General features: G+C 45.2%; 2 protein-coding genes across 2 annotated transcripts in view; one reads left to right on the forward strand and one right to left on the reverse strand.

Annotated features, from left to right (window-relative positions):
• The window catches only part of AAMDC (adipogenesis associated Mth938 domain containing), a 215,401-nt gene that overhangs the window by 122,392 nt on the left and 79,306 nt on the right, over positions 1-13,703 (reverse strand). The gene's annotated exons all lie outside the window — the stretch shown is intronic.
• LOC142194137 (glycerophosphodiester phosphodiesterase domain-containing protein 5-like) overlaps positions 1-13,703 on the forward strand; it is a 227,434-nt gene that overhangs the window by 22,695 nt on the left and 191,036 nt on the right. The gene's annotated exons all lie outside the window — the stretch shown is intronic.

The following is a 13,703-nucleotide window of genomic DNA, read 5'->3' on the forward strand; positions in this document are numbered from 1 at the left end:
TGGTACTGTGTGCAGATGCGTGTATCTAATCCTCCCCTGTGTGGTATTGTGTGAAGAGGTGCGTATCTAATCCTACAGTGTGTGGAACTGTGTGTAGACGCATGTATCCAATCCCCCAGCATGTGGTACTGTGTGCAGACGCGCATATATAATCCTATCGCATGTGGTACTGTGTGTAGATGTGCGTATCTAATCCTCCCCCATGTGGTACTGTGTGCTGAGACGCGTATCTAATTCTCTGGCTTGTGGTACTGTGTGCAGAGGCATGTATCTAATCCTCCAAAGTGTGGTACTGTGTGCACACACACGTATCTAATCTTCCCCTGTGTGGTATTGTGTGAAGAGGCACGTATCTAATCCTTTGGCGTGTGGAACTGTGTGTAGACGCACGTATCTAATCCTACTGCATGTGGTACTGTGTGAAGACGCGTGTATCTAATCCTATGGCGTGTACAAATGTGTGCAGACGCGCGTATCTAATCCTCTGGAGTGTGGAACTGTGTGTAGACGCCTGTATCTAATCCTTCGGTATGTGGAACCGTGTGCAGACGTACGTATCAAATCCTTCAGTGTGTGGAACTGTGTGAAGAAGCGCGTATTTAATCCTCTGGTTTGTGGGACTGTGTGCAGACCCGTGTATCTAATCCTCTGGTGTGTGATACTGTGTGCTGATCTGTGTATCTAATCCTCTGATGCGTGTATCTCAGTTTGGATATAAGTGTTGTATTGTGCATGTGGAGTGACCGTGTGTATTGCAGTTGGAATATGAGTGAAAGTCTTGCAGGTTTGTATTGGCTAAGGGGGGGGGACTGTGTTTGAAATGCTGTATCTCAGCAACGGTGAGTTGGAGTCTCGTCTTAAACCTTCCCGGATACCTGAAGTGTCTCTGTACCAAATTTGGTGAAGATCGGTCCAGTCGTTTGGTTCGCATTAGAAGACAGACAGACAGACAATTTTTATAATATAGGGAGATATATATATATATATATATATATATATATATATATATATATATATATATATATAATTTAGAATATTTTTCTGTGGTGACCACTATAGGAGAAGTGCGGTATTACATGGTGTCCATTCATATCAATGACAGACCACATAATACATGGTCACTCCAAGTCCTCCATGGCAAGAGGGGCTCCAGCTTAGAGGTGTCCTGATAGGATCTCCCCCCCCCCCCCCCTCCCCGGACAGGGCTTGTCCTATTAGCAGATGGACATGAAATTTATAAGGATACAATACACAACAAATTGACATTTTCAACCATATTATTTGTCAATGTATGTGGTGTTTGCATTAGAGAACACGAGCCATTAAAGGGATTGTCCAGGATAAACTAAGAATTAACCCCTAAAATAATCCCCCTCCCCCCAACAAAATTTTAATTTACTTCAATTTAAAAAAAATTAAAATCTAATTACCCATATTCCTGGAGTGATCATGTGACCGCCCCAGGGACAATTTCTGATAATCCGGTGAGGTTCCATTTTAGTGCTTCCAAAATGGAATGTCACCATTACTCTTACCCCTCCCCCCACAATCCCCATCAATAATTACCAAGCCTTCCTGTGTCCTGGGATGGCTCCTCCCTGTCTTCCAGTAGTGGGTGGAATAGTTTATCTAGGGAGATGGGAAGGGCTAGTAATGGGTGGGATTGCTAGGCTAGGATGATGTGGGAGGGGCTAGTAATGGGTGGGATTGCTAGGTTAGGATGATGTGGGAGGGGCTAGTAATGGGTGGGATTGCTAGGCTAGGATGATGTGGGAGGGGCTAGTAATGGGCGGGATCACTAGGCTAGGGAGACAGGGAGGGGGGCTGAGTGAGAGGGAACTAGTGTAGAAGCTGCACAGCAGGAACCCAATACCATGTAAACAAAAGCAGAGGATGCAGCATCAACCAGAGACACCCAGAAACCACTCCAAACACTGCTAAAGGTATATGTGTGTATTTATTAACCCATCACTAGCACTAAGAGAGCTTTATAAAATAAATATTTTCTGCCCAGAAAGCCCCTTTAAGTTTAGGACAGGGTAACTTCTGGCCACGAGCTACCACTGAAGTCAATGAGTTCTGGATTCTGTTCCTTTTGATAGGCCATAAATATCTGTTCGTGGAGGTTGACAGCCGGCCCATGCACCGATCAGCTGTACCGAGTCCCCAGCACTGCAGTGACTGTGACATCGGTGGTATCTGAGCTGCAGAGATGGCGTCTAGGTGGAGCTTTCTGCTTCTGTATAGTGTATAGGACAGTTGCCGGAAGTGGCTCCATACAGCTGGAAAGCTTAACCTTCCATAAAATCCTTGGACAGGGCGGTTTTGGCAATCTAAGTATTAGGAATTGTTGTGACGTCTCCCTGGTGTGTGAGGTGGGATCTCCGGCTTCGTGTCTTCTCATCACGTGTCATGGCAGGACAGGCCTTTCCTTCAGGTCTAAAGTTCTGTGTCCTCCAGGTCATGTTGGCCTCACATCCATGAAGAAGAGGCGCCTACTTCAGGTCTCCCGAGAAAACGTCCTGATTGAGCGACAGGTCCTGGAGGTGACTGGGAAGAGCCCACTCTTTACCCGCGCTCATGCCATCTTCCAGAGCCATCATCCAGCAGATCGGAGTCTTCTAGGTATTGTACCCCATGAATACTGGCCTACATTGTCCTCCTATCTCCCTAATAGGGTCTTATTAAGGTTCTCTGCATTGTCCTATGAATCTGTCAGCAGAATGTAGGGTGGCTTCCATTCAATGGTTGTCATCTATAGTCTGCTGATGGGTCTACGGGGGAAAAACCTAAAGGTGTTTTCCCATTAAGACAACCCCACTGATGTTCCCTATTTATGTATCAGAATTATTTCTCCTAATAGAACATTTGGCACAATCGTGAGGGAGACCTTGCACAGGATCTGGAGGAGGTAGTGAACAGTCACATGTCCCCAATAGGTCAGTGAGTGAAAACCATCAAGTTCCAGAAGATCTTTTTGATGACATCACAAGTATCAGACCAAGATTTCCTGTCCTTGTATGAACCTGATACCTCTACATCTACTCTCCAGACTCCAGACTTATACAAGAAGAGACACAATCCAGACCTCTCAAGCAATGGCCACTTTCTGCAGTCAGATATACTCATGAAATATGTGAGGTTCCTGCTGCCTCCCGAGGCAGATTCCGAGCGTGGTCTCTGTTCTCAATCCCACTGGTCAAGACGTTTACCGGAGTTTCTCGCAGTAAGATGCACTCACACAGCAACTGGGCTATCTGCTGCACCAACCATAATGGCCACTTTGGCTCATGGGTTGGGTCTCCTGATGGTTGGGGGTAAATTGGAAGTACACACGGCCATGCCACTTGTACTAGTACCGTGTACTGCGCTTTCTGGTGCGCTGTGACATCATCGGCCATGTGCAGTAGTATGTATTGTGCTTGCCTAAGACTTTTGGGAAGAGGAGTGAGGACAGTGGGCTGTGCTACACCCTAGGGGAGAATTAGGGGCCGTAATCTACAATGCTGACCGAAGCCCAAACTGTACAGGCCCCCAAAGCTGTTACCCCATTGATATATTTGTATAGGACAGAATATCTCAGCGGTCTACAGTATAAAAGGCAGTTTGGAGAATCTTCTCTCCAGCCCTACAAGGTCCCGTGTTTACCATTATGTGCAATCCTGGGCTGACGGATGGCATTGTGTTGTCCAGAAGTATACATGATAACGGGGACAGATCCAGGACCTAACACTGTATATTAGTATTGCGGTATATTGTATGGGATCGTGTTATAAGGCCATGATACAATGGCGGCTTCCACCCTCAGTCCACACGAGTTCTCACAAGGACTTTGTCCCAGCTCCAGATTTCAGCACCTTTGTAACACAATCCCCCGCACTCGCACTCAGGCCCCGGCCCCAGTGAACACAAAAGCCTCCGGTTATAGAATAGACTCCTCTGTGTTCATAGACTCATTGAAGCGGGGAGATTGTATTACACATTACCTCACCCCCCTATAACACCTGCACCGATACATTGCAACAAACACTCAGGACACACAGCTTTGCTGCTGGATATACAGGATAGAATTGTAACAAACCCACAGCTGTGAGAAGTATTAGACCTGTGCCAAATATTCCTATCATTTTATTAGATGATTTTTTGGGTTTACAGTCTGGCCTGATCCTGGGTTAGGTCACTGCCCCTTCTGGCCACTAGAGGGAGGTGTTGGGTAATAAAAAAGACCAGTGGAAATTGGCGCGAGACCTGGAATATACAGTATACTGGTGGACTGAGAACCTGAGTGCTGGGAATCGGCTCATATGGGGCCTGATGTGCCCACCCTCATCAGAGGTAACAGAGGAAGAGGGTCCCAAATGACTTCTGTGCTTTCTTTCCAGAATTCTGAGCCCCATCCTCCAACAAAGTGAACTATACTGGATGGTCCAAAGATTTAGCCAAAGTGACTGTCTGGGCTTGTAAGCTCCTGCCTGAAGTGCAGGGGGCAAGGCTGTAATTAGAAGTAATTAGGACAGGGACTCCTCCTCATTGTCATCTCTCTTTTCTCACCCTACCCTTGGTCCCACGCTTCGGATTTGCTCCAGGGGCCTTGTTCGCTCCACTCTCCTCCCTAAGGATTCCGCTCTTTTCCCAGTGCTGGGCAATCCTGCCTTTCCACCTGGAATGTTTGACCGAGTTTTTCGTAATTGGCGCCGTCATGGGATTTTCCGTGCCTGTCACTTCCAGGACGCTGGGGGATGGACTACACTTCTGAATTCCCAGGCCCCTCCTGAGCTGCCCCCTTTGGATGCTTGGCGGGGGATGCAACTTCGTCACTTTTTACATTCTCTCCCTGCTCCTGCAGAGTTCCGCGTCGAACCTACCCCCTTGGAGAAGATTTTTGTTGGTGCTGGCCCCCTTCGCCACTCCCTCTCGCTCACTTACCGGATCCTGGTTGAACCTCCGGAGGACTTTGTTTCGCCGTTCTTGTTGAAATGGGAATCTGACTTATCCCTTTCCCTCTCTCAGGAGCAGCGTAGGCGCATTTTTCGCCTTTCTCATACTGCTTCCATCAGCTCTCGCCACCAGGAGGCCAGCTACAAAATCTTGTCCCGATGGTATAGGGTTCCTACGAGACTCCATGCTATGTTTCCTCAGGTCTCCCCATTATGTTGGCGCTGTGGCGACGAGGAAGGCACGCTGCTACACATTTTTTGGTCCTGTCCTGCCCTTTCGTCCTTCTGGGAGGGGGTCAAGCGGATAACCCTCCAGCTTACTGAAACTTCTCACCATTTGGGCCCTGCCCTGTTCCTCCTTAATCATTGTGAGTCTTCTGTAAAGGTCTTTAAGCGTTCCCTACTTAGATTCCTGATCCTCGCTGCCCGGGCTTGTATCCCCCTTTTTTGGAAACGAGTGGATCCTCCTCCTCTCTCCCTCTGGATTTCGAAGGTCAACAAGATAATGCGCATGGAAAATCTCACGTCTTTCCTGCATGGCACGACTGAGGCGTACATCAAAACCTGGTTCTACTGGTTCAGGTTTCAACAGTCTGCAGAGTACCGGACGCTCCTGGGCTCTGACCCCTCCTCTGATTGATACTCTTGTTGTTCGTCTCAGGTATTTGACCAGTGGTTGCTCCCGAGCCCTTCCCAACTGGCTGTGGTATGGATGACCTGGCGAGCGCTCTCACTGGTTTCCTGACTGCTCACACTCACCCCTACCTACCCTTTCACCCCCCACATTTAGTCCTCTCCCCCACTCATCTGTCCCACTAACCCCTCCCTCCCCCCCCCTTTTTTCCTTTTTCTTTTTTTTCTATGTTGCTTTCTTTGTCTTTAATTTTTTTTTTTTTTTTTTTTTTTTTTTTTTATTCTTCTGATTGTATTTTGTATTGCACTGTGTGCTTTTTCTGTTCGCAGGGCGGGTGTTCGCCTTGTAACTTGTAATTGTTTTTTCTTTTCTTATTGTTTAAAAAAATTTTCAATAAAAATTTGAGTTATAAAAAAAAAAAAGAAGTAATTAGGACAGTCATAGACTGCCCCCATAATCAGTGTCACCCAGAGACTGACCCTATAATCAGTGTCACCCAGAGACTGTCCTAATGATCAGTGTCACCCAGAGACTGCCCCTATAATCAGTGTCACCCAGAGACTGCCCCTATAATCAGTGTCACCCCAGAGACTGCCCCTATAATCAGTGTCACCCCAGAGACTGTCCTAATGATCAGTGTCACCCAGAGACTGCCCCTATAATCAGTGTCACCCCAGAGACTGCCCCTATAATCAGTGTCACCCAGAGACTGTCCTAATGATCAGTGTCACCCAGAGACTGCCCCTATAATCAGTGTCACTCAGAGACTGCCCCTATAATCAGTGTCACCCCAGAGACTGTCCTAATAATCAGTGTTATCCAGAGACTGTCCCCATATTCATTGTCACCCAGGGACTATCCTAATAATCAGTATTACCCCGAGACTGTCCTAATAATCAGTGTCACCCAGAGACTGTCCCCATATTCATTGTCACCCAGGGACTATCCTAATAATCAGTGTTACCCAGAGACTGTCCCCATAATCAGTGTCACCCAGGGACTGCCCCTATAATCAGTGTCACCCAGAGACTGCCCCCATAATCAGTTTCACCCAGAGACTACCCCTATAATCAGTGTTATCCAGAGACTGCCCCCATATTCAGTGTCACCCAGGGACTGCCCCTATAATCAGTGTTACCCAGGGACTGCCCCTATAATCAGTGTCACACGGAGACTGTCCCTATAATCAGTGTCACCCAGAGACTGTCTGAATAATCAGTGTCACCCAGAGATTGCTCCTATAATCAGTGTCACCCAGAGACTGTCTGAATAATCAGTGTTACCTAGAGACTGTCCCCATAATCAGTGTCACCCAGAGACTGTCCCCATAATCAGTTTTTAACCCAGAGGCTGTCCCCATAATCAGTGCCAGCGACTGTCCTAATAATCAGTGTCACCCAGAGACTGCCCCCATAATCAGTGTCACCCAGAAACTGTCCCCATAATCAGTGTCACCCAGAGACTGTATGAATAATCAGTGTTACCTAGAGACTTTCCCCATAATCAGTGTCAGCCATAGACTGTCTCAATAATAAGTGTCACACGGAGACTGTCCTAATAATCAGTGTTACCCAGAGACTGTCCTAATAATCAGTATTACCTAGAGACTATCCCCATAATCATTGTCACACAGAGACTGCCCCTATAATCAGTGTCACCCAGAGACTGTCTGAATAATCAGTGTCACCCAGAGACTGCCCCCATAATCAGTTTCACCCAGAGACTGCCCCCATATTCAGTGTCACCCAGGGACTGCCCCTATAATCAGTGTTACCCAGGGACTGCCCCTATAATCAGTGTCACACGGAGACTGTCCCTATAATCAGTGTCACCCAGAGACTGTCTGAATAATCAGTGTCACCCAGAGACTGCCCCTATAATCAGTGTCACCCAGAGACTGTCTGAATAATCAGTGTTACCTAGAGACTGTCCCCATAATCAGTGTCACCCAGAGACTGTCCCCATAATGTTTTTAACCCAGAGGCTGTCCCCATAATCAGTGCCAGGGACTGTCCTAATAATCAGTGTTACCCAGAGACTGCCCTATAATCAGTGTTACTCAGAGACTGCCCCCATAATCAGTGTCACCCAGAGACTTCCCCCCTAATCAGTGTCACCCAGAAACTGTCCCCATAATCAGTGTCACCCAGAGACTGTCTGAATAATCAGTGTTACCTAGAGACTTTCCCCATAATCAGTGTCACACGGAGACTGTCCTAATAATCAGTGTTACCCAGAGACTGTCCTAATAATCAGTATTACCTAGAGACTATCCCCATAATCATTGTCACACAGAGACTGCCCCTATAATCAGTGTCACCCAGAGACTGTCTGAATAATCATTGTCACCCAGAGACTGCCCCTATAATCAGTGTCACACAGAGACTGCCCCCATAATCAGTGTTACCCAGAGACTGCCCCCATAATCAGTGTCACACAGAGACTGTCCCCATAATCAGTGTCACACAGAGACTGCCCCCATAATCAGTGTCACCCAGAGACTGCCCCCATAATCAGTGTCACCCAGGGACTGCCCCTATAATCAGTGTCACCCAGAGACTGTCCTAATAATCAGTGTCACACAGAGACTTTCCCCATAATCAGTGTCACCCAGAGACTTTCCCCATAATCAGTGTCACCCAGAGACTTTCCCCATAATCAGTTTCACCCCAGAAGTTGTCCCCATAATCCGTGTCACCCAAAGACTGCTCTCTAATCATTGTCAGAGGCTGCTCCCTTCCCATAATCAGAATCAACCAAAGTCTGACTACATAATCAATGTCAGAGACTGCCCCTCATAATCAGTGTCATTCAGAGGCTGCCCCTTCCCCATAAATACTGTCACAACCATCTGTCCACATAATCTGTCTTACCCAGAGGCTGTCCTCAAAATTGGTGTCAAACCCCCTGTATAATTAGTGTCACCCAAAGACTTTCCTCCTAATTGGTGTCAAACAGGCCCCCCCCCCCATCCTCCCCCCATAATCAGTGTCACACAGAGACGACTTCTATTACCAGTTTCAGACAGAGGATGTCCCCATAATCAGTGTCACCCAAAGACTGCCTTATAAGACATCTCCGCACCACAGTCACTGACTACTGCAGGTAAACTGACCTCTGGTTTTGTAGGAGACAGAGATAACAGACCCCAAACGTTATGTTCCTGTGCCCCAGAGCATAGAATTAGGGCCAGGTAATGACTGCTGATTCCCTATAGCTACTATATATATACTGTACGTGTATATATGTATGTGATATGCCAGCTCTGGTGACCTTCAGGTAGGTGACAATACTCAGCAGCGACTGTTTGCAATCTCAGCTCTGCTATCCCGCTCACCTGACATCTCCCATAAATCACATTACAATACTTCTCCTCCCACGTCCCTGTCTATCCATTGCTGCCCACACAGTATTAACAAGAGCTGCCATCTGTCACCGGGCATCCAGAAATGTGCAAAAAGATCATTCCCCTGACAGCGCCCACCAGGCACAGATTTACAATGGTTCATCCTGAGCCTCCTGGTTCATGCCAGAAGGCATAGACTACTAAGAGTTTCTCTGCCTGAGGTTTAGGAACCCTGGAGTCACAGAACATGGCAATCACTGTAGCTGCCACTAGAGGGAGCTCACAGCACGTATGCAATTAACTCCCTCTACTGGTCACAGTCCTGGTCCTAGCCCGAGACCCGGCTAAGTAGTACCCCAAGGTGCCAGACCAAGGCCTACAGAGGTGCGTTTGGGGGTAAAAATGAGTATGAAGTTGTTGTTATATGCACTGTATGTAGGTATTATGTGAGCACAGTATGGCGGTATTTTGGTATTGTGCCTCACTACTGCTTAGGTACTGTATGGTATAATAATTTAATAGTGTATGGTGAAGAGAGGGCGCTGCATGGTGTAATAATTTGCATATCATACACCACACCGATAGTGTACGGTATACATAGTTATACACCATATGGGAAGGGGTGACAAAATACCACACAATGCGTCACCGAACATAAGACTAACACTTTCAATAGGATTGTTGTCAAGGCCTCTAAGTTGTAAAGCCCTGATTTCCCTACACTATAAACCTGCCATGTGACAAAATGCTGCCCCCGCAGTCTGGGAGGGGTACTGCCTTTCCAATGGAAGTTGCTTTATTCCATTCCTGGGTGTCAGGTGACAATATTGTGCAAGATGTGACCCAAAAGAAAGAAGAATTTGGTCACGTGACCTGACCTGTTACTGATTCACAGCCGCCCGCTTGACACGAGAGTTCGCCGGATGTGATATTAGTGTAAGAGATGGGATTGTTTACAGAGATGTCACGTTAAAGATTAACACTAATGATGGTGACGGCGACTCTCCCAGAGCAGAGGTCACACGATGGGGTGGAATACTGTGAACACAAACACAGGGGCCTGACCTCATCCCGATAACGGAGCCAGCACTTATACCGATGACATCATATATCTGCGGAGCAGCGCCTGGTAAATATAATATATGTCATCACTCAAGCTCCGCCCCTACAGCCCCCAGATGTTATATCCATCATCTTTGTAATGTATCTGCATTGCTGCTATTGCTGTTTTTACTCCTTTTAGTCAGATTTTGCTCCCGCAGAGTAGACATCGCATTTCCTGGGCACATTGACGTCCTCGGCCTCAGAGCTCGCTGGTTCACGTTTCTATGGATATTTTATTAAATGCTTTCATTTCGCTCTGTAGATATCCAGTTACGATAAAAGTCCATTATCCGGGACAATATACTCTGCGGTAATAGATACTCACCGGAAGAGGAGACTCTCAGATAGATGGGGGGTAGTATTTATATCATGTCTGATACAAGGAGAGATGCTAAACAATTCTGTATATAACAGAGAAATAGCCAAAATGTCGCTGATATTCCTCCTATATGAATACTGGTAACATTCTACACCAGATTTATCACAGTGACTGATTATAAGTCTGATACTACACCAGATTTATCACAGTGATTGATTATTAGTCTGATACTACACCAGATTTATCACAGTGACTGATTATAAGTCTGATACTACACCAGATTTATCACAGTGATTGATTATAAGTCTGATACTACACCAGATTTATCACAGTGATTGATTATTAGTCTGATACTACACCAGATTTATCACAGTGACTGATTATAAGTCTGATACTACACCAGATTTATCACAGTGACTGATTATGTCTGATACTACACCAGATTTATCACAGTGACTGATTATAATATTCATACTACACCAGAGTTATCACAGTAACTGATTATTAGTCTGATACTACACCAGATTTATCACTGTGATTGATTATAAGTCTGATACTACACCAGATTTATCACTGTGATTGATTATAAGTCTGATACTACACCAGATTTATCACAGTGATTGATTATAAGTCTGATACTACACCAGATTTATCACAGTGACTGATTATAAGTCTGATACTACACCAGATTTATCACAGTGACTGATTATAAGTCTGATACTACACCAGATTTATCACAGTGATTGATTATAAGTCTGATACTACACCAGATTTATCACAGTGATTGATTATAAGTCTGATACTACACCAGATTTATCACAGTGACTGATTATAAGTCTGATACTACACCAGATTTATCACATTGATTGATTATAAGTCTGATACTACACCAGATTTATCACAGTGATTGATTATAAGTCTGATACTACACCAGATTTATCACAGTGACTGATTATAAGTCTGATACTACACCAGATTTATCACAGTGACTGATTATAAGTCTGATACTACACCAGATTTATCACAGTGATTGATTATAAGTCTGATACTACACCAGATTTATCACAGTGATTGATTATTAGTCTGATACTACACCAGATTTATCACAGTGACTGATTATAAGTCTGATACTATACCAGATTTATCACAGTTACTGATTATAATATTGATACTACACCAGAGTTATCACAGTAACTGATTATTAGTCTGATACTACACCAGATTTATCACAGTGATTGATTATTAGTCTGATACCCTACCAGATTTATCACAGTGACTGATTATAAGTCTGATACTACACCAGATTTATCACAGTGACTGATTATAAGTCTGATGCTAAATGATGAATCTGGCATATCTTTACACTATCCAGTTTATGTCTATATCACCTTATTTTTGAGCCAGATTTCAACTCTGTTTTGTCTTTAATTTGAGGACAATGGCCCAGATTTAATATTATGGTTATGACAGGACACAGGTGTAAATATGGCGCATCTAGTTTAGGCTAAAATTTTCAACATGCTATACATCAACATATTCTGGCTCCAAGTAAGCCAACTAAAAGGTAGTATAAAGAAGACTATACAGTGCAAAAATACAGCAGATTTATTATCCCGCATCAGTCACTGTGATCAATCTGGTGTAGTATCAGACTGCCTAAGTTTACACTGTCTAACAATTAGTAAATCTGAGCCATTGTCTGACAATGATATTCCCAGACATCATGGATCTGCACTTTGAGACACAAACCTCAGAGAAAACCCACTAAGGATATTAGTCACCGACCCGTAACCTTTATATGGACTTAAGATGCAATGAATTTGGCCTCTAGCGGGAGACACAGCAGACAACGAGGGTGTGAACAGTGATTAAGAAAGGAGATGTAATATTACTGTGCATAAAGTACTAGTATTAAGTCCAAACTCCGCCTCTTAATAAGCTCCAACCCTCTGCCTATGCACGGTAATCCCTGGCAATCTGATTCTTACTGGTGGTTTAGTTGCTTGTCATCGAGTGCAATCCACAGTCACTAATGATTGGTGGGGGTCCCAGTGTTGGACCCCTGCCAATCTGCAATTGACCTATCCTATGAATGAATTCACCTTGGAAAACCCCTTTAAGTGATTTCATTATCATTATCACTATCAAACTTTGCCAAGGGAGTTAGTATAGGTAGAGTCCCTCAAATCAAGACCCCATCGATTGAAGTGGCTGTAAAGAGTGTCTCACATTCTGGAGGACCCAACACATCCATTCATTATACATATGACGATGATGTAATCCTCTGTCACCCCTGTGGTGGCGCTGCAGGGAAACACTCACTCCAGATTTTAGATGATAACCTCTGCACCAAGACGTTGTGTGATTAAATTAACATTAGGGGACCCTTTCAATGAAAAGGGGTCACCCAGTGTAGAGAGCCCCTTTAATTGGTCAGCACAGCAGTCATATGTTCTTATATATTTAGTGGGTGCGCACTCTGTTGTTTTTGTCATCGGCACCCTTGGGTTATTTTGTTTCATCACTCTATAGGGTGTGTGACATAAGACACCGTCTCGATTGTTTCCATCATTGCTTCTCTTCTGCTGTCTGTAGATGATGGTCGTCCTAATAATGATCCTATAGTTTCATCCTGACAAAGCCCAGTTGTATGGAACTGGATAAACATGGCTGCTTTCTTCATGAAACAGCGCCACAAGTACCCACAGGTTGTGTGTGGTATTGCAGCTCACCTCCATTCTCTCTAGCGGGGCCTGAACTGTAATACCTGACATGAACTGGTGTGGTGCTGTGTCTAAAAAAAAAGTAGCCTTTAAATTGGTGGGGTCACATCAAGGCAACATTTATGGGGCCAAAATTGAGACATTACCCCTGGGACACCCCCAAAAGTGACACTATGGGTAGAATTGACATTAAAGGGGTATTCTATTGAGGGAAAGTTACCCCTTATCCAAAGAACATGGGGGAACTTAGTAATCAGTGGGGACCCCCACCAATCCCGAAAACTGAGGCGTACCCGGTCTTTAATGGAAGGGCGACGTGCGCCGCTCCATTCTTTTCAACGGGACCACTGAGTGTTTTGGGTGTCTCTAGTGGTCCCATTGAGTGGCGCCTGATGTCCATCCTGTCACCCCATTCGAAATTTTGATATTGGTGGGGTCCCGGCAGTTGGACCCCCACCGATCAGCAAGTTACCCCCTGTCCCTGGAATAGCAATATCAAGACTGTGTTGTCCAATCATGTTGCAGCTTTCATTTCATCTACAGCTTCCATAACTCTGCCCCAAGACCTAAAATATATTTGATGTTGCGACCGTAACAACCCTCGCCATCATTTATAGCGCCGGTTATTAAAGGATTATCT

This window comes from Leptodactylus fuscus, chromosome 2 (genome assembly GCF_031893055.1).
Source record: "Leptodactylus fuscus isolate aLepFus1 chromosome 2, aLepFus1.hap2, whole genome shotgun sequence".
Taxonomy (NCBI): domain Eukaryota; kingdom Metazoa; phylum Chordata; class Amphibia; order Anura; family Leptodactylidae; genus Leptodactylus; species Leptodactylus fuscus.